Source organism: Natator depressus, chromosome 2 (assembly GCF_965152275.1).
Source record: "Natator depressus isolate rNatDep1 chromosome 2, rNatDep2.hap1, whole genome shotgun sequence".
NCBI lineage: Eukaryota > Metazoa > Chordata > Testudines > Cheloniidae > Natator > Natator depressus.
This window is the reverse complement of record NC_134235.1, coordinates 18,442,702-18,463,062: the sequence shown is the minus strand read 5'-3', so window position 1 is coordinate 18,463,062 and position 20,361 is coordinate 18,442,702.

The window sequence follows — 20,361 nt, the reverse complement described above, 5'->3', positions numbered from 1 at the left end:
TACTCTTGTGAAGTATTAAAGATGCAATATTCAGGAGGGGCTATTTTTGATGCACGATATTAATTGTGTGCCTGTCCACTAATGACTACTATCTGATCAATCAATGTTTCCAAATCCTGCAGTTTGGGGAATATTGTAATCCACTCCTACCTCTCCCCGAAATCAGATTCGTCTTTTAAAATCATGCTAATTTTCACTGTGTATTTTTAAGGACAGTTACCTATTCTATGTCTTGTTTAGCCTAAGTACATTCGATGTGGCTGGATACTGGAAAGCGTGCTAAAGTTACGTGCAAAAGTAATGCATAAACCAAGCAAGCAATAGCTTCCCTCTGGGTTAATGTGCTGTAGCAGAACACAGCAATTCTGCTGCATCCCACAACAATTAGCACAACAAAGAATGCAGCTAAAGATGCTCTTTGATACAGAGCAGAACAGGGTTTCCCCAGCACAGGCATGCCTCTCCAAGCCTGCAGTATGATTTAACATATTCAAATCAGTAAAGCCTTTGTTGGTAAATAGAACTCTGTGCTCTTGTGGTGATCACTCATGACCTCACCATATATGTTTACCTACATGTCACGCAAGCAAAGAGAAGCAGCAGGGCACATAACCCACAAGGCTGCTCCCTGTGATATTTAGGTCTGAATCCAGGTTTGGGTTTCCCCTGCGTTGTCTCTGCTGTTCTATTTAAGGCCCTACTTGAATTGTGGGATGACTGTCAAAAAAAAATTGCAGCTGATTTGCAGCCAAGCCATGGAAAATTGCGGAAAAGTAATAACGGACCTTTTTATTTGCAGTAATAAAGTCCATTATTACTTTTCCATGATTTTCCGCTGTCAGCTTCCCAGGGCTGAGAGTGGGGAGTCCAGGGCTGACAGTGGGGGCTCCCGCTCTTAGCCCCGGGGCGGCTGGGGCTTCCACTGTCAAAATTGTGGTGAAAGCCTAATATTGTGGAATCAGCAATTTCCACAATATGGCAAGTTAAGTAGGGCCTTAGTTATATTTGTATTACAATAGCACTACAGGACCCACTCGGGATCAGGACCATCTTATTGTCCTAGACATTGCACAAACACATAGTAAGTGGCCATTGCTGCCTTAAAGAGCTTACAGTCTAAGTAGGAAAGACAGACAGAGGAAAACTATTATTCCCATTCTACACATGGAGAACTAGGACCCAAGGCCCAGATCCTCAAAAGTTATTGATTTCAATGGGAGCGAGACACCTAAATACCTTTGAGGACCTGGGCCTAAGTGACCTGTCCAAGGTGACACAGAAAGTCTGGGATAGAGCCAGGAATTGAACCCACATATCCTGAGTCCTACGCCAATATCCTTTAACCAGAAGATCAACCTTATTTCTTGGTTTCTAGTGGCACACGTCACCACTGGGCCTTTCCTTGGCTCTGTGAAGACACAACACAAAGTGAGGAAGACTCCTATGTTTCGTTGCCAACAAATGTCCCACATACGGACCCAATTCTGCTCCCCTTCAGTTCTATGGAAGTTGTGCCAGAGACTTTGATGGGAGTAGGCTGAGGCCCAAAGTGAACTCTTGGAGGTTGTAATGCTGAGACAATCACACAGGAGCACTGAGTGAATGGAGGACAAAGTGGATTTGTAACGGACATGGCGTAAACAGTTTACACTAAATAAAACAGGGGGGCATAAAGGGACTAAATGGAAGCTCTTCCAGCACAGACTCTACTATGTGAATGGTGAAGCAGTACGGTCCCCCAAGAGCCATTGGACCTGAAGCGGGATAATACTTCCCAGCTCCATCGCTGCACCACCAGCTGCTCTCAGTGTTTGAGTGCAGGCTGTTAAAAGGGAGGGTGGCTCTTTCCCATCTCTCCCTTACCACTATTAGTAGTATCCTCTCCAACATGGGTATCAGCCTCCTGCTGTCTTGAACCTCAGGAAGCAAAAGGGCTTTAGTTGTGCCCAGCCCTTGCACTAGTGCACAAAAAAGGTGGTGCAATTTACCCTCTTCACCTTGGATGCTGAACCCAGGCTGGGGGTGATCTTTATTTTTTATATTTAATTTGCTCTTTACTTTGCCAGATAATGAATTGTTAATATCAGGTAACTGTTTATTAGCAGCGTTGTTGGGATTGGGATTGGGGTAGGGTTTTGAATGGAGCAGAACCAAATGTAATTTGCCCTGCTTCTCCTGCAGACAGACCACTAGTTTTTTGTAGAAGGTTTGGGGGTTTCAGTTAAATCAACATAGATTTCCCAGAGCACTCCAAATGAGCATCACTCTTACCACTTGTCTTGTCCCAGGAATTGGAAAATCTTACTCTAACAGCTACCCTGCGGGAACCTTCCCATCTGTCAGCCGACAGCAGGCATATAGATCTGAGTGCAAAAATAAATAGCTAGCTTTCATGATTCATGCACACACAAAAAGCAGCCAGCAGCCTGAGGTTTTGGGTGTACACTGATGGTGGGAAGGAGTCAAATTCCAAAGTGGCATTTCTATGCTCTGAAATCATCAGCAAGATTTCTACTAAAGTTAGAACCAAGCCACCCTAGTGATAGTTCTGATAGACCGGCCTGTAATTTAGCGAGATCTGTGGAATGTACGCAAGTCTTGTCTGTTTGATTTACACACGGGCCTGCATTAGTGCCTGATCCTGCACCACTGAAGTCAGTGGGAATTCTGCCATTGACTTCAATGGGAGCAGGAGCACAGTCTTAAAGCAGTGTAGCTCTGTTCCTCCCGCAAACTCCTGGACCCATAGGGAGTGTCAGGGTTCCCTCCCCACTCTGAACTCTAGGGTACAGATGTGGGGACCCGCATGAGAGACCCCCTAAGCTTATTTCTACCAGCTTAGGTTAAAAACTTCCCCAAGGCACAAATCCTTCCTTGTCCTTGGATGAGTACTGCTGACACCACCAAGTGAGTTAGACAAAGATTCAGGAAAAGGACCACTTGGAGTTCCTGTTTCCCCAAAATATTCCCCCAAGCCCCTTCACCCCCTTTCCCTGGGAGGCGTGGGAATAATCTACCAACCAGATAGGTAAACAAGGTGAGCACAGACCAGACCCTTGGGTTTTTAGGACACTAAACACCATTTAGATTCTTAAAAAACAGAACTTTATTATAAAGAAAAAAAGTAAAAGAAGCACCTCTGTAAAATCAGGATGGAAGGTAATTTTACAGGGTAATAAGACTTAAAACACAGAGGATTCCCCCCAGGCAAAACTTTAAAGTTACAAAAAACAGGGATAAACATCCCTTTTAGCACAGGGAAAATTCACAAGCTAAAACAAAAGATAATCTAACACATTCCTTGCTATTACTTACTATTTCTGTAATATTAGATGTATCATTTCAGTAGGAGCTGGATTACTTGCTTGGTCTCTTTCTTTGTCTCGGAGCGAACACACACAGAGCACAAAAGCAAAGCCTCCCCCCCCAGATTTGAAACTATCTTCTTTCACCATTGGTCCTTCTAGTCAGGTGCCAACTAAGTTAATTGAACTGATTAACCCCTTACAGGTAAGGGGGTTCTGTACCTTTGGCCAAGAGGGATTTTATATTACTGCATACATAAAGGTTGTTACCCTTCCCTTTATATTTATGACAACACATTAAACTTATTAAAAGCTGGCTAACTGATAGATCTCAAAATGTAACTGTGAATGGGGACAGGTTTCAGAGTGGTAGCCATGTTAGTGTGTATTGGCAAAAACAACAAGGAGTCCTTGTGACACCTTGCAGACTAACAAATTTATTTGGGCATAAGCTTTTGTGGGCTAGAACCCACTTCATCAGATGCATGGAGTGGAAAATACAGGAGCAGGTATAACTACATGAAAAGATTTGAATTGCCTTACCAAGTGTGAGGTTAGTCTAATGAGACAATTCAATTGACAGCAGGATACCAAGGGAGGAAAAATCACTTTTGAAGTGGTAATGAGAGTGTCAGACAGTTAACAAGAAGGTGTGAGTAACAGTAGGGGGAAATTAGTATTGGGGAAATTAGATTTAGGTTTTATAATGACCCAACCACTCTCAGTCTTTATTCAGGCCTAATCTGATGGTGAATCGTCATTTAGCGGATGTGTTTCTAGTGGGGTTCCATGGGGATCACTTGTTGGCTGTACTCTATTTAACATTTTTATCAATGATCTGGAAGAAAACAGAAAATCATCACTGATAAAGTTTGCAGATGACACAAAAATTGGGGGAGAGGTAAATAATGGAGTGGATAGGTCACTGATACAGAGTGATCTGAATCATTTGGTAAACTGGGCACAAGCAAAGAATATGCATTTTAATATTGCTAAATGTAAACGTATACACCTAAGAACACATAGGCTGTACTTACTCAATTGGGGACTCTATCCTGGGAAGCAGTGACACTGAAAAAGATCTGGGGGTCATGGTGGATAATCAGCTGAGCATGAGCTCCCTGTGTGACACTGTGGCCAAAAGAGCTAACGTGATCCTGAGATGCATAAACAGGAGAATCTTGAGTAGGAATAGAGAGGTTATTTTACGTCTATATTTGGCACTGGTGTGATCACTGCTGGAATAATGTGTCCAGTTCTGGTGCCCACAATTCAAGAAGGATGTTGATAAATTGGAGAGGGTTCAGAGAAGAACCACAAGAATGATTAAAGGATTAGAAAACATGCCTTATAGTGATAGACTCAAGGAGCTCAATCTGTTTATCTTAACCAACTGAAAGATTAAGGGGTGACTTGATTACAATCTATAAATACCTAGAAATGGACTAGAAATATAAATATATAAATTTTTCACAGGGCATGTAATTAACCATTGGATCAACATACTAAAGGTGCTGGTAGATTCTCTAGCACTGACAATTTTTAAATCAATATTGGATGTTTTTCTAAAAGATCCGTTCTAGGAATTATGGGAAAGCCCTATGGCCTTTTCTATACAGGAGGTCAGACTAAAAGATCACAATGATCCCTTCTGGCCTTGGAATCTATGAATCTATTAATCTAAAATCACTATTCTCACCCAGGCTGTGACTGCACACACAGATTAACCACTTCTATGCAGAATTATCCATTGTTCACACACAATTGCATTTTTGCTGCAGACCAGGCCTGCTCACTTTGCATATATTTTCAACTTCATCTGAAATGTTTCCATCTAGAACCGATTTTCAAAGGCGTCTTATGCTTTGAGACTCAATATGAGTGTTAGGAGTAATTCCTGTTATTGCATGCCTGGGCTCAAGGGTTTGCTGAGCAGAGAAATACTGTGGCTGATTAATCTAAACCCTGGTTCCTTTCCACATTTTCACCTGAGTCCTCTCCTTGAGCAAATACAGTCCAGCTGCCATTGTGCCTATATCGATATAGGTTAGCTTCTGGTCTATAATAAATGAGAGGTCAAGGAGAAGCAAGGACAGGCTCTGGCGAGATTATGATAGTCTTATATTAAGCAGATAAGGCGGGTTTACTGTGACTATTACCTCTATTGGTATTTCCTTTGACTTTTGACCTTCTTTGATGCAAAGGCTCTGGTCTCCTCAAAGCCAGCTGCGTCTCTCTCTGAAGTGCCTGTAGTGTAACATGATACCTGAGGAAATGGTACCTAGGGTAATTAAAATGTTTGTTGACTTTGGTACTGCCCACATCAGTGAAGCTGTCCATAGGAAGCCGGTATTTACTTGTTGATTAAGTGCCGAACAATTAAGAGACTAAGGATAACAGCTTGGTACATAAAGCCATCAGCTTTCCTAGAACTTAATGCTTCATTTCCCAGGTGTCCACTCTTTTCCCCATGGACTAAAGCTACAGTCACTAGACCTGGGTATGCACAACTGAGGCTGTAGTTTGACAAGGGCAGGAAATGAACATCTATGTATGTACCATTTTTTATTTTGTAGAATACAAATTTTGTAGAATACAGTGCGCATAGTACATCATTCAGTGAGACTCCAGAGATAAGATATAACAACTTTTGAGTGTTCAGAACCTTGCGGGATTGGGCCCTTTGGTATCTATCTGATGGATATTTATTTATATCGCACACATACGCACGCACACACACACGCACAAGTACATTAAAAGAACATTAAGGCTGCAAAGTCAAAAATTAAAAGTGAAGAAATACCAGAATTAAAGTTGCCTGGGCAACCTTATTTTGGCCCTTTTATGTGAATGCATTATGATTCAGTCTTTAATGACATGATAATTTTTCCACAAGACGGCCACCTCATTCATTGCACAGGATGGACAGTGATCAATATTTTTTTCTTCTCAGTGTGTGGCCCCGGGCCTTGTTTACTGCACGCTATTCAAACCCTGCACTGAAGACAGAATAATTACATTCCTAATAGGCTCCTCTATGGCACTTAACACAATAGTGTCTGACAGGTTTCAGAGTAACAGCCGTGTTAGTCTGTATTCGTAAAAAGAAAAAAGAAAAGGAGTACTTGTGGCACCTTAGAGACTAACCAGTTTATTTGAGCATGAGCTTTCGTGAGCTACAGCTCACTTCATCGGATGCATAGCATATTGTGGAAACTGCAGAAGACATTATATACACACAGAGACCAAAAAACTTCAAATCCAGACTCCAGCGAGAAACTGCTGAATTGGAATTCATTTGCAAATTGGATACTATTAATTTGGGCTTGAATAGAGACTGGGAGTGGCTAAGTCATTATGCAAGGTAACCTATCTCCCCTTGTTTTTTTCCTACAACCCCCCCCCCCCCAAGACGTTCTGGTTAAACTTGGATTATTGCTGTGCACATTGTAAGATGAGCTATTGCCAGCAGGAGAGTGAGTTTGTGTGTGTGGTTTTTGGAGGGGGGGTGTGGGGGGGGGGGTGGTGAGAAAACCTGGATTAGTGCTGGAAATGACCCACCTTGATTATCATGCGCATTATAAAGAGAGGTTTCAAAGAGGGATGGGCTATTACCAGCAGGAGAGTGAGTTTGTATGTGTGTCTGTGGGGGGGGGGGGGGGAGAAGAGTGAGAAAACCTTGATTTGTGCTGGAAATGGCCTTCCTTGATGATCACTTGATGATCACTTTAGATAAGCTGTTAGCAGCAGGACAGTGGGGTGGGAGGAAGTTTTGTTTCATGGTCTCTGTGTGTATATAATGTCTTCTGCAGTTTCCACGATATGCTATGCATCCGATGAAGTGAGCTGTAGCTCACGAAAGCTCATGCTCAAATAAACTGGTTAGTCTCTAAGGTGCCACAAGTACTCCTTTTCTTTTTTCTTTTTACGAATAGTGTCTGAGTGCTTCACATACATTAATGAATTTATTTTCACAACACCCCTGTGAGCTGAGGGGGCATTATTATTCCTCATCCTTGTCCCATTCTCCTCACCTACCCAGTCCCAGTCTCCACTCAGTCTTTTCATCCCAGTCATTCCCTGTTCCAGCAGACACTGGCATGGAAAATATCAGTCCAAACAATTAAAGTTTGGCAAAGCTATAATCAACTGAAAACAGGAGCTTATGATGGGAAGTGTCAGACAACCTAAATAATAGGCAGTGCTACTAGTGCCATCTATAGCAAGAATATGAACTTGATCCACCTCTGTGTTACATGAGCATAAATCTGGATTGTAGTGGAGCAATGCCAGTGTAAAACTGGAGCAATGCAGAGGTGAATCAGGCCCGGTATCTTTACAAATATGAATGTTCAAAACAACTTTAAAATATATGATTCTATATGTGTCTTCATTCAGAGGATGCTTCTGTTGTCTCTGCCAGTGAGGGCTGCCTTTTACCCACCCTTCCCAGTGGAATATAGTAGAGGGGGTGCTGGCTCTATGTCATTTGTGAATTTCCCCTGCCACAAAGAAAATCCCCGGATAGCTGGTTAAACTGACTTTCTAGCTTCTTTGCACCATCAGAATGGAACAAAGCAGCCTCATCACAGAACTGGAGTGCAGCAGCTCTTTGCAGGCTTGGGCCCATCATTTGCCTCCAGACTTTTGCTGAAGTAAGTTAATACACTACTGTGGTCCCAGTTTTGAATTGGGTGCAACCTACTTCTCAGTCAGTGTTGGGTGTTCCAGTCTCATGCTGCAGCTGATCCACCAGGAACAGCTACCAGCTAGTGCAGCTAACTAATGGAATGGATCCTTTCGGTTGGTCACAGCAGTCTATGCTCCAGGTTGTGCTAAGGTTGTGCGTTCAAGTCCCTGTGAGCGGTTGCTACAATAACACCAGTACTTTGTGTTTATGAACTGAAACAATGCTAATCTAAAAAAAAAATTCCATTCTTTCAAAAATCAATTTCACAACAATAATGTGTACTATTAAACCACCCTTTTGGCTTTCTATATATATGGTTATTGCTAGTCCTAGAAGATGTCACATGAGCCATAAACCAGACAAGGGCAGCCAGAGAGCATAACCCAATATCAAAGGCTTTATAACAGAAATTAAAATACGCCATGCTACAGAGATGAAGCACAAGAAGCAATGTTTTATGTGGCTACCCTGGGATTTTCCAGTTACTAATTGTTCCTTTTGTCCTTAAATGTTTGTATTTTGGCCAAGTAAAGCCTGGATGATTATTTTTTATTATTATTTGGATTACGGTGGCATGTCCAGACCCAAACTGAGATCAGGGCCCTCCTGTGCAAGAAGGCATACTACAAACATGCGGTGAGACACAGTCCTGCCCTGATTGCAATAGGAACAAGAAAGGCATAGAATGGATGTAAGATATCATTGATTAACTCAATTTTACAGATGAGGAACTGAGGCACAGGAGATTTGCCCAAGATCACGCAGGCAGTCTGTGACGGAGATGAGAACTGAAGCATCCCTCTTGAGACACTCATCAGTGCCTTAACCACAAGGCTGTCTGTACTCTGTTCAGTTACTGTTTTCCACGTAAAGGGCAAGTAACAGAGTTGAAGAAACTGAAAGGCTGGAATGGATCGCAACTTCTGCTGCAAATGGATTGGGAAGAGCCATTGGTTTTTGAGCATCTGGAGACAGAAGGCGAGCCTGGCATGGAAGCATAGAGAAAACAGCAGGCTTCTGCCAAAAGAGAAGGAAATTGCAGAGCAGCCAGTGAGTAAAATCACAAAAGAACTACTTGGAAGGGGAGAGAACCAAACTCTATGGGTGGGAAATCCAAAAATGAACAGGGACACACACAGACTAGAGGGGACATAAAGGGAAAATGATGAGCGGGAAAGAAGAAGAAATCCAAAGAGAGACAGAGAAAAGGAAAAATGGAAGGAACTGATCCCAGTGACTGACCGAAAAAGGGAAAGGGACATGGCTGCAGGAGCAGGTTCTCTATTGAGCAGATATGCTGCACTCTACTGTAGATGGTAGATAATGACTGGGGCATTGGAAAAAATGCTTAAGTCATTTAGGAACCGAAGTCCTATTGACTTTCCATGGGGCTTTGGCTCCTAAGGCATTTAGGTGCTTTTGAAATGTGTACTCTAGGTCTTTATCCACTAAGGGCAAGAGCAGTCTTTTCCATGAGCTTTGGATCATGTCCTTGGGGAAGCCTGGAGAACTAAGACTGAAAAAACATTGTGGTCCTGATTTCAAGCTGAACCTCCATTTTTGCCAGCACAAGTTTGTTCATGAATGCTTTCACGTGCTAATTTATTGCAGATGTGCGATTTTGCCTGAAAAAAAAACTAAAAAAGGCCAGAATTGAAAATCAGGTCCTCTAGTTTAAAGTTTGTTCTCATTGTTACGGTATAACTAAAAGGAGGAGTTTGGGAGTTTAAAAGCAGAGATTCTGCATTTGTGCTTCGTTGTATTAAATAATAGATTTAATGGCATTTGATCATTTCAGTCCAGTTCTCAGTGGACAGGATCCCCAGATCACAAAACACTGTCACAGTATCTGTTGGTTACTGACTTCTGGCATGTGATCGGAGCATTGCACTTTTGTATCCCTGATCATTGAGAACCAAGAAATAAAGATCCATTGTCTTACCAGCGCTACTGAGGCAAAGAACTGGTTGAGTTGCTTGCACTGCTTCAGATTGTTCCTAAAAACAAGTGCTATTACAGAGAAATTGAACAGCATGAAATCCTCCACACTGCTGTACGTGGAGGCACAGAAGCACTGGAAATCTACAATACAATTCCAGTGAAAGCATGAAGACAACTGTTGACCAATCTGAATTTGAATAGTTAACGTATGGACTAATTAGAGACTGAATTATTTGTGGTATAAATGATAGCCAGGTCAAAGAAGGTTATTGAAGAAATGGACTTGTCTTTGCAAAGAAGAGTAGATATTTGCAAAGTGAGTGAAAACTGTACTTCCTAAATGAAAATGTTAGCAAAAACCAAATGGAATGAAGGGAATCTGATTAAAAATGCACAACCAGGCATAAAGACACAATGCAAAGGTAAATGAATGGCTTAGACCAGATGTCCTTACAGAAAATGTGACAACAGTCACAACATGACACAAAGTTCTCCAGCACCGGGGGCATGGGGTCATACATGAAATAAAGGAAACCGTTCTTCAAGTGTGTTGCTCTCTCAGCAAAACGTTGCAGAGAAATACAAAGGAAAATACATGCCTGAACACATACCTGAAGGACAAAGTTATAATGTAGGAGCATAGATAGTTCTTTGAATCTTAATTTACAAAAGCAAGATTCTCCAATAGATTTGAAACACTGGAAATAAATTAAAAGACATTGCAGCTGAGTGCAATGTAATTATCATCTTTAATTATGTATATCACAGTAGTGCCCAGAGGCGACAAAAAAGATCAGGCCCCTGTTATGCTAGGCATTGTACAAACATTGTACATAGTAAGTGACCATCCCTGCCCCAAAGAGCTTGCAGTCTAAACAGACAAGAGACGGGAAGGAAAACAGGCACAGAGAGAGGAAAGAAGATATTTTCCCCCCAATGTATTCTGGGAGGATTTTAATGTCTCCTTCCTCTGAAGCAACAGAGATGGCCACAGCTGGAGATGGGACAGAGGATGGGGAGGGCCAGGGCTCGGAGGTGTCACTGAGTATTATCTCTCTCGGGTGCTGCTTGGCTGGTTGGGTCTTGCTCACATGCCCAGGGTCTAACTGATCACTACATATGGGGCTGGGAAGGAATTTTTCCCTGGGTCAGATTGGCAGTGACCTTGGGGGGGTTTTACTTTCCTCTGCAGTGTGTGGGTGTGGCTCACTTGCCAGGATTATCTGGGTGTATCTCATTTAATCATTTCCTTGCCATTGCGGGGCCCTTGGGTCCCTCCTATTATCTGCCAGTCGCACACAATAGTCTAGTCTCCTGGGGGCTGTAATGCTTTGGTCTCGTTTTGGTTGTTGGGTTTAGTGTGCAGGTGCTGAGTGGTACTGGTGGCCTGTGATAGACAGGAGGTCGGACTAGATGATCTGGTGGTCCCTTCTGGTCTTAAACTCTATGACGTGACTTTCCCAAGGCCATATGCTGGTTATTAGCAGAGCTGGGAGTAAAACCCAGATCTCCTTACTCCCAGCCTAGTGTCCTGTCCACTGAACACCCTGCCTCTTGCTCTAAGCACAGTAAATGTAGTCAGAAAGACTAACCTTTGTGCATGTAACAAGTGCAAAACAAGCCCATCCAGCAGAGCCACATTGGCACTTCTCCGTAAGGACAGATGCCACTCAGAAAAGCTTGAAACAGTGGAACGGGATGGCTTGTGTGCTTCAGTTGAAGACAGTCATCTAATGCAGGTAATTAAACAGGTGCATAACTTATCTATTGACCAGAATGCAAAAGACTGTCTGAAAGAATTTGATGAGATGGTGTTCAAAGGACTGGGATTCACTAAGCATACCATCTATCATATTGGTAGATTCCAGTGAGCCACAAAAATACATGCACCATATTTTAGAACAAGTGAAGGATTTATGTAGTTCCAGAAGATTCAGATCACATCATCCTGGGTACCTGCTGGGAACAGCTGAGAAGGTCATGCCTAGACTTCAAAATTCAAGAATATTTTCACTCTTGGGTGCAAGCCAGGAGTTTGAGATGGCCCAGTGCAAGAGAGAAAGGGTAACACTGTGCACCTTCAGCTCCCCTCTTTCACAGGGCACATGGAAAGTGAAGGACCCTTTCCTCCTTAGAAGTAGTTGCTATAGATCAGGTATGAGAACTAGGTCTGCTGGGCAGAAGATTGCTCTGTTTACAATCTGTGCTGTACCTGACCTGTCAAAACAGAGAGGGCTTCAGTCTTCAGGGATGTAACTTTGCTCTTGTTCGTACCAAGGCCATGGGTGTTGTCTGGGGTTCTCTGCTCAGTGTCCCCCTCCCCCGCCCCGAAGCTCTTGTTTTGACCATGTGACCTGCCGCCCCATCCCTGTTTATCCATTCTTTGTCCTAGGTATGTACTTAGGTCATGTGCCCTCTCCCTTATCTGAGAAGGTGGACTGTAGAGATGGGCTCCGCTCTCAAATCCCTGGATTTAAATAGGCCAGCACCAGTCCTTTCCTCAGAGCAGTGGGCATTGTATGAGGTTCTCTGCTCAGTATCCCTTTCTGGTTCCTCATTGCAGTACCAACTCCCATACCTGTCCCTGTCTATTTTTCCCAGAAAGAGTAAGCTGGCCCCATCCTTCTTGGTCTCTCTCTCCTCCTCCTTGACGTAACCCATGCGGTTTTCATGGCTGCCTTCCCAGGTCCCTCCCTCTTACTAAGGTCAAAGAAGCTAAATTTACTACGCCTATTTTTAAAAAGCTAGGCACATTTGTATTGTTTGTAGATTCATAAATTCATAGGTACTAAGGTCAGAAGCGACCGTTATGATCATCTAGTTTGACCTCCTGCACAACACAGGCCACAGAATCTCACCCACCCACTCCTGCGAAAAACCTCACCTATGTCTGAGCTACTGAAGTCCTCAAATCGTGGTTAAAGACTTCAAGGAGCAGAGAATCCTCCAGCAAGAGACCCGTGCCCCATGATACAGAGGAAGGCGAAAAACCTCCAGGGCCTCTTCCAATTGCCCTGGAGGAAAATTCCCTCCCAACCCCAAATATGGCGATCAGCTAAACCCTGAGCATATGGGCAAGATTCACCAGCCAGATACTACAGAAAATTCTTTCCTGGGTAACTCAGATCCCACCCCATCTAACATCCCATCACAGGCCATTAGGCCTATTTACCATGAATATTTAAAGATCATTTAATTACCAAAATCATGTTATACCATCATACCATCTCCTCCATAAACTTATCGAGTTTAATCTTACAGCCAGATAGATCTTTTGCCCCTACTACTTCCGTTGGAAGGCTATTCCAAAACTTCACTCCTCTGATGGTTAGAAACCTTCGTCTAATTTCAAGTCTAAACTTCCCAATGACCAGTTTATATCCATTTGTTCTTGTATCCACACTGGTACTGAGCTTAAATAATTCCTCTCCCTCTCCGGTATTTATCCCTCTGATATATTTATAGAGAACAATCATATCTTCCCTCAACCTTCTTTTAGTTAGGCTAAACAAGCCAAGCTCCTTGATTCTCCTTTCATAAGACAAGTTTTCCATTCCTCGGATCATCTTAGTAGCCCTTCTCTGTACCTGTTCCAGTTTGAATTCATCCTTCTTAAACATGGGAGACCAGAACTTCACACAGTGTTCCAGGTGAGGTCTCAGCAGTGCCTTGTATAACGTTACTAAAACCTCCTTATCCCTACTGGAAATACCTCTCCTGATGCATCCCAAGACCGCATTAGCTTTTTTCACAGCCATATCACATTGGCGGCTCATAGTCATCCTACGATCAACCAATACTCCAAGGTCCTTCTCCTCCTCCGTTACTTCTAATTGATGCATCCCCAGCTTATAACTAAAATTCCTGTTATTAATCCCTAAATGCATAACCTTACACTTCTCACTATTAAATTTCATCCTATTACTATTACTCCAGTTTACAAGGTCATCCAGATCCTCCTGCATGATATCTCAGTCCTTCTCTAAATTGGCAATACCTCCCAGCTTTGTAACATCCGCAAACTTTATTAGCACACTCCCACTTTTTGTGCCAAGGTCAGTAATAAAAAGATTAAATAAGATTCGTCCCAAAACTGATCCTTGAGGAACTCCACTGGTAACCTCCCTCCAGCCTGACAGTTTACCTTTCAGTAGGACTCATTGTAGTCTCTGCTTTAACCAATTCCTTATCCACTTTTCAATGTTCATATTGATCCCCATCTTTTCCAATTTAACTAATAATTCCCCATGTGGCACGGTATCAAATGCCTTACTGAAATCTAGGTAAATTAGATCCACTGCATTTCCTTTGTCTAAAAAATCTGTTACTTTCTCAAAGAAGGAGATCAGGTTGGTTTGGCACAATCTACCTTTTATAAAACCACGTTGTATTTCGTCCCATTTACCATTGACTTCAATGTCCTTAACTACTTTCTCCTTCAAAATTTTTTCCAAGACCTTGCATACTACAGATGTCAACCTAACAAGCCTGTAGTTACCTGGATCACTTTTTTTCCTCTTTCTTAAAAATAGGAACTATGTTAGCAATTCTCCAATCATACGGTACAACTCCTGAGTTTACAGATTCATTAAAAATTCTTGCTAATGGGCTTGCAATTTCACGCCAATTCCTTTAATATTCTTGGATGAAAATTATCTGGGGCCCCTGATTTAGTCCCATTAAGCTGTTTGAGTTTTGCTTCTATCTCAGATATGTTAATATCTACCTCCATATCCTCATTCCCATTTGTCATGCTACCATTATCCCTAAGATCCTCTTTAGCCTTATTAAAGACTGAGGCAAAGTATTTGTTTAGGTATTGGGCCATGCCTAGATTATCCTTAACCTCCACTCCATCCTCCGTGTTTAGCAGTCCCACTTCTTCTTTGTTTTCTTCTTATTTATATGGCTATAGAACCTTTTACTATTGGTTTTAATTCCCTTTGCAAGGTCCAACTCTACTTGACTTTTAGCCTGTCTCACTTTATCCCTAGATGTTCTGACCTCAATAAGGTAGCTTTCCTTGCTGATCCCTCCCATCTTCCACTCCCTGTATGCTTTCTGCTTTTTCTTAATCACTTCTCTGAGATGCTTGCTCATCCAGCTTGGTCTACAACTCCTGCCTATGAATTTTTTCCCCTTTCTTGGGATGCAGGCTTCTGATAGCTTCTGCAGCTTTGATTTAAAGTAATCCCAGGCCTCCTCTACCTTTAGATCCATAAATTCTTCAGTCCAATCTACTTCCCTAACTAATTTCCTTAATTTTTGAAAGTCAGCCCTTTTGAAATCAAAAAGCCTAGTTGCAGATTTATTTTTGTTAATCCTTCCATTCAGTTTGAACTGAATTAGCTCATGATCACTTGAACGAAGATTATCCCCTACAAACATTTCTTCTATGAGGTCCTCACTACTCACCAAAACCAAATCTAAAATGGCATCCCCTCTAGTAGGTTCAGCAACTACTTGATGAAGGAATTCATCACCTATCACATCTAGGAAAATCTGAGCCCTATTGTTATTACTAGCACTCGTCCTCCAGTCTATATCTGGGAAGTTAAAGTCTTCCATGATCACACAGTTTCCATTAGTATTTACTTCATTAAAAACATTAAAGAGGTCTCTATCCATATCCAAATTAGATCCCAGAGGTCTATAGCACACCCCAAGCACTATCCCAGGGGAGGCTCTAATAGTTTTCTTCCCCAATGTGATTTTTGCCCAGACGGACTCTGTCTTATCCATTCCATCGTTTCTTATTTCTTTACATTCTACCTCATCATTGATATACAATGCTACTCCACCACCTTTACCTTTATTTCTGTCTTTCCTAAACAGCACATACCCTTCAATACCCATACTCCAGTCATGACTACTATTCCACCATGTTTCTGTTATCCCTATAATATCTGGTTTCACTTCCTGCACCAGTAGCTTTAGTTCCTCCATTTTGTTACCTAGGCTCCTCGCATTGGTGTACAAACATCTTAATTTTTGCTGTTTGGCCTCGCTCACATTCTGTACCCTATTAGGCACGGTCATTCTTCAGCCAGTGTAACCTATTAGACTGGTATCCACACTGCCCTTCCTCCTTATATACATTCTCCTACCCACGGCTGTATCCTTTCTTACTTTGTTTTCTTCCCTCTCAATGCTAAAATCCGGCGTAGAGATTACCTGGACATCTCCCAACCATCTCCCCCAAATTCCTAGTTTAAAGCTCTCTTAATCAGTTGTGCCAGCCTCCATCCTAGAAGTCTATTTCCTTCCCTACTCAGATGAAGTCCATCCCGAGAGAACTGTCCTCTGTCCATGAACGCCTCCCAGTGGCCATACATCCCAAAGCCCTCCTTATAGCACCACTGCCTCAGCCATCTGTTGATAGTCATAATCTTGTCACACCTTTGTTGCCCTTCTCTAGGAACAGGCAGAATCCCACTAAAGATTACCTGAGCCTCGATTTCCTTAAGCGTCTTCCCCAGCCTAGCATAGTCTCCCTTAATACTTTCCAGCGAGAATCTAGCCGTATCATTTGTTCCCAGATGAAGGATAATTAGGGGATTCTTTCCTGCTCCCTTTAGGATCCTTTTCAACCTCAGGTCTACATCCCGTATCTTAGCACCTGGAAGACAGCACACCCTTCTATTCTCTGGATCAGCTCTGGTTACAGGCCTGTCTATTCTTCTCAGTAAAGAGTCCCCGATCACATAAACCAGTTCTTTCCATTCCTATTCTCCCTTGTAATCCTCTTCAACCCATCCTGTATCCTCCTGGGGCTCATATTTGGTGTAGTCTCCATTAACTTTTCCCCTTCTCCTGTAGGACTAGCCGCTCTTCTCTTCTTCCTTGCCCTTCCACCTTCAGCGACTACCTGCTGAGCCCCTTCTTCATTTTCCAACTGTGCAAACCTGTTCTTGAGCTCTATTTCTCCTTCACTAGCCCGTCTTTTCCTCTGCCTGGTTCTTTTAGTCACATGCTTCCACTGACCACTATCCTCACCCAGCCTCCCCTCAGAATTCCCCAGCCCTATTTCCATCTGCAAGTCTGAGCTTTTCCCTTCAGATACCTCATGTCTTTGCTCCATAATCTGCTCAAACCCCTTCCTAAACTCTACCAGACTTTCCACCTGCATCTCCAAACCTCGGATCTTTTCCTCCATCAGCTCTATCAGACGGCATTTCATGCAGACAAAACTCTTACCAGGTACCCTCTCCAGGATCATGTATATACCACAGCATCTCCCTCTTCCCCCACTTCTAATCCACTGGGCTCTTTTAGTGTGGCAGCTGTTGCCCACATAATTCACCACTGAATTTTCACACAACAACCCTGGTTGGTCAGAGCTGAGATTAACACTGTGCAAGGATGGGAGTAGGCACAGAATTACTATTGTCTAATCAATGAGCATGGCTGTTTGTTCTAAATTTGTTTAAAATGTTTAGTTTAATATTAGAAGCTGGCCAAGTGGTTTAAGTATGCTTGTCTGACAGCAAGGAATGTATTGGGGGGAGATGGGGGAATGAGATGTTCCACACAGTTGCTTGAATGTACAACACTCTAACCATTCTCTGATCTCATCTGCAGAGAGGCACAAATACTAATAATAAAATAAGTTACCTTTATAGACTGAGGGCCATATGTGGTTCTAACCAGTACTGTATTTAGTGTACAGGCATCTATTGCTAGGTTTTTCTCGATTAAGGCTATGTCTACACTTAAAAAATACAGCAGCACAGCTGCAGCACTACAGTGTAGGCACTTACTATAGTAATGGGATGGGTCCTCCCACCGGTGTAGGTCAGGGGTGGGCAAACTTTTTGGCCCGAGGGCCACATCGGCATTGTGAAACTGTATGGAGGGCTGGGTAGGGAAGGCTGTGCCTTCCCAAACAGCCTGGCCCCCGCCCCCATCCGCCCCCTGGCTGTCCCCCTTAGAACCCCCAACCCATCCAACCCCCCCTGCTCCTTGTCCCCTAACACCCCCTCCCGGGACCCCCACCTCTACTGCCCCCTGGGACCCCACTCCCTAACACACACCCCCGCTCCCTGTCCCCTGACTGCCCCCTCCTGGGACCCCCCCACCCACCCCTAACCCACCACCCCCCGAGGAGCCCATCCAACCCCTCCCTGCCCTCTGACTGCCCCGACCCCTATCCACACCCCCGCCCCCGACAGGTCCCCCCAGGACTCCCACGCCTTTCCAACACCCCCTTACCATGCTGCTCAGAGCAGCAGGAGCTCACAGCTCCGCCTCCCACGTTGCCCGGCAGTAGCGGTGGGCCAGAGCACTGGCGGCGCGGTGCGCTGAGGCTGTGAGGGAGGGAGGACAGTGTGGGAGGGGCCGGGGTTAGCCTCCCTGGTCAGGAGCTCAGGAGCCGGGCAGGACGGTCCTGCGGGCTGGATGTGGCCCACGCTCCATAGTTTGCCCACCTCTGGTGTAGGTAATCTATCTTTCCAAGAGGCGGTAGCTAGGTCAATGGAAGAATTATTCCATCGATCTCATGCTGTCTACACTAGGGTTTAGGTCGTCTTAACTACATCACACAGGGGTGTGGAGTTTTCACACTCCTAAGAGACGTAGCTATGCCAATGTAACTTTTCAGTGTAGCCCTAGTACAGATAATCAAGTGAGACCTAAGCTGGGCTCTTTACATCCAACTACATTTATTTTGAAATTGTGCCGTAAATACAAAGGACATTTAGCCATGGCACAAAATAACAATCCAGTTTAAAACAACAATCCAGTCATGAATAATCACACTGAGCATAACAAAGCATGATCTCCTCACAGTCTCCATCCTAATCTTCCCCCCCACACATTTGTTTCTAGGAAGGAGCCTGGGAGAAGAGACCAGGACTGCAACATGTCTAGAAGGTTAAAAAAATCTGAGGTCTAGCAAACCAAGGTTGGAAGTGAATTCTGAAGCGTGGGAGCTGTCACAGGGAATGCCCCTATCTATTAAGCCAGGAAAGTGTGTGGGGCAGAGAGAGGGGGGGATCTATCTATCACACAGGGAGAGAGGCAGTCTCTAGAGCAGCCAGGACCTAAACCATGTAGGACTGCAGATACCAAACCCAACAGCTTAAACTTCACATGAATTAAACTGTTTCACAAATATTTTCTTTCCTCATTCTCCCAAACCCCCTTTTGGGAGATGGGGGGGGGGGGAGCAGGGGGCAGCCAGTGAGTAAAGGGAGAAAAGGGGCAGAGGATTCTGGGAAACTCATACCTTTACACAAGACTTCTGCTCCCTATGTTTCATCCTCTCCCATCCTGTACTACCTAATAAACAGTCTCCCATCACACAATGCGACAAGGACAGGACACTTGGGAGCAATGTGCAAAAGCTGGGATGGGAGCTCTCCAAGGGCCTGCTCCAAAGCCCTTGGGAGTCAATGGAAATCTTCCTATTGCCATCAGCTGGCTTTGGATGAGACCCCCTAGAGCCCAACAACAAAGTCTGTAAAATCAGGTTTAATACTCTTGGCCATTTATAACCGCGTAATCTTAGAACACTTTTTTTTCATCTACTAACAATAGGAAAAGTGCCATGTAATGTAACTTTCCAATGGGATTGGCAAAATCTTTGTATAATTCAGTGATGGAGTGCGTCCCCTGGTTAAGATGAGGACCTGGGAATCAGAACTCCTGGGTCCAATTCCCCCACCCTCTGGGGGTTGTATAATAAAACAGACAGTATAACAGAATTGGAGTTCTACTGGGGTGAGAAAATAGGGCCCCTGGAATCTATTTCTGATTGCATCTGGATTGCTGTGTGTTTGCGCAAGTCACTTAACTGCCTGGAGCCTCAGTTTACCCATTTCTAAAATGGGGATAAAAGTACTTATCCTTAACAGAGTGTTTTGACCGTTTAATTAACTAATGTTTATAAAGGGCTTTGAGCACCTTTGATGGAATGTGCTCTCAGAGTGGAAGAATGATTCTATTACCATCAAAAACTGGAAGTGTTAAGAAAGCTGCACAACTTTTCATGGAATATGGGAGGAATATGCAACTAAAGCTGCTTGTGCTAGTCCTGAGCTTGCCTGATAGACGTGACATGGGGCCTGTGTTGAGATTAGACCATTGCTGTAGGCACAGCTCAGAAAGCTCACTTTTTTTCTTCTTCATGGCAGCAAATGTACATCTGAATATCCAAATGCAGTTATTGTGCAGGTGATACGTACTGAGAATGAAGTGCCTTGTGATACAGTCTTGTTTCAATTCATATTTTATTCACTGAATATTTTCCAGCTAGAATACATGCAACATAAGAAAGCAAGCCATGGAATAAAAGATCATTGGCTCAGTTACTTGACAACGGAAAGACTTGTACTATCAAGTAAGACATCAAATAAGCACTATCAAGACTTGTACTATCAAGTAGCACATCAAATAAGTGATGAACAGTGTAGTCAGTGTTAATAT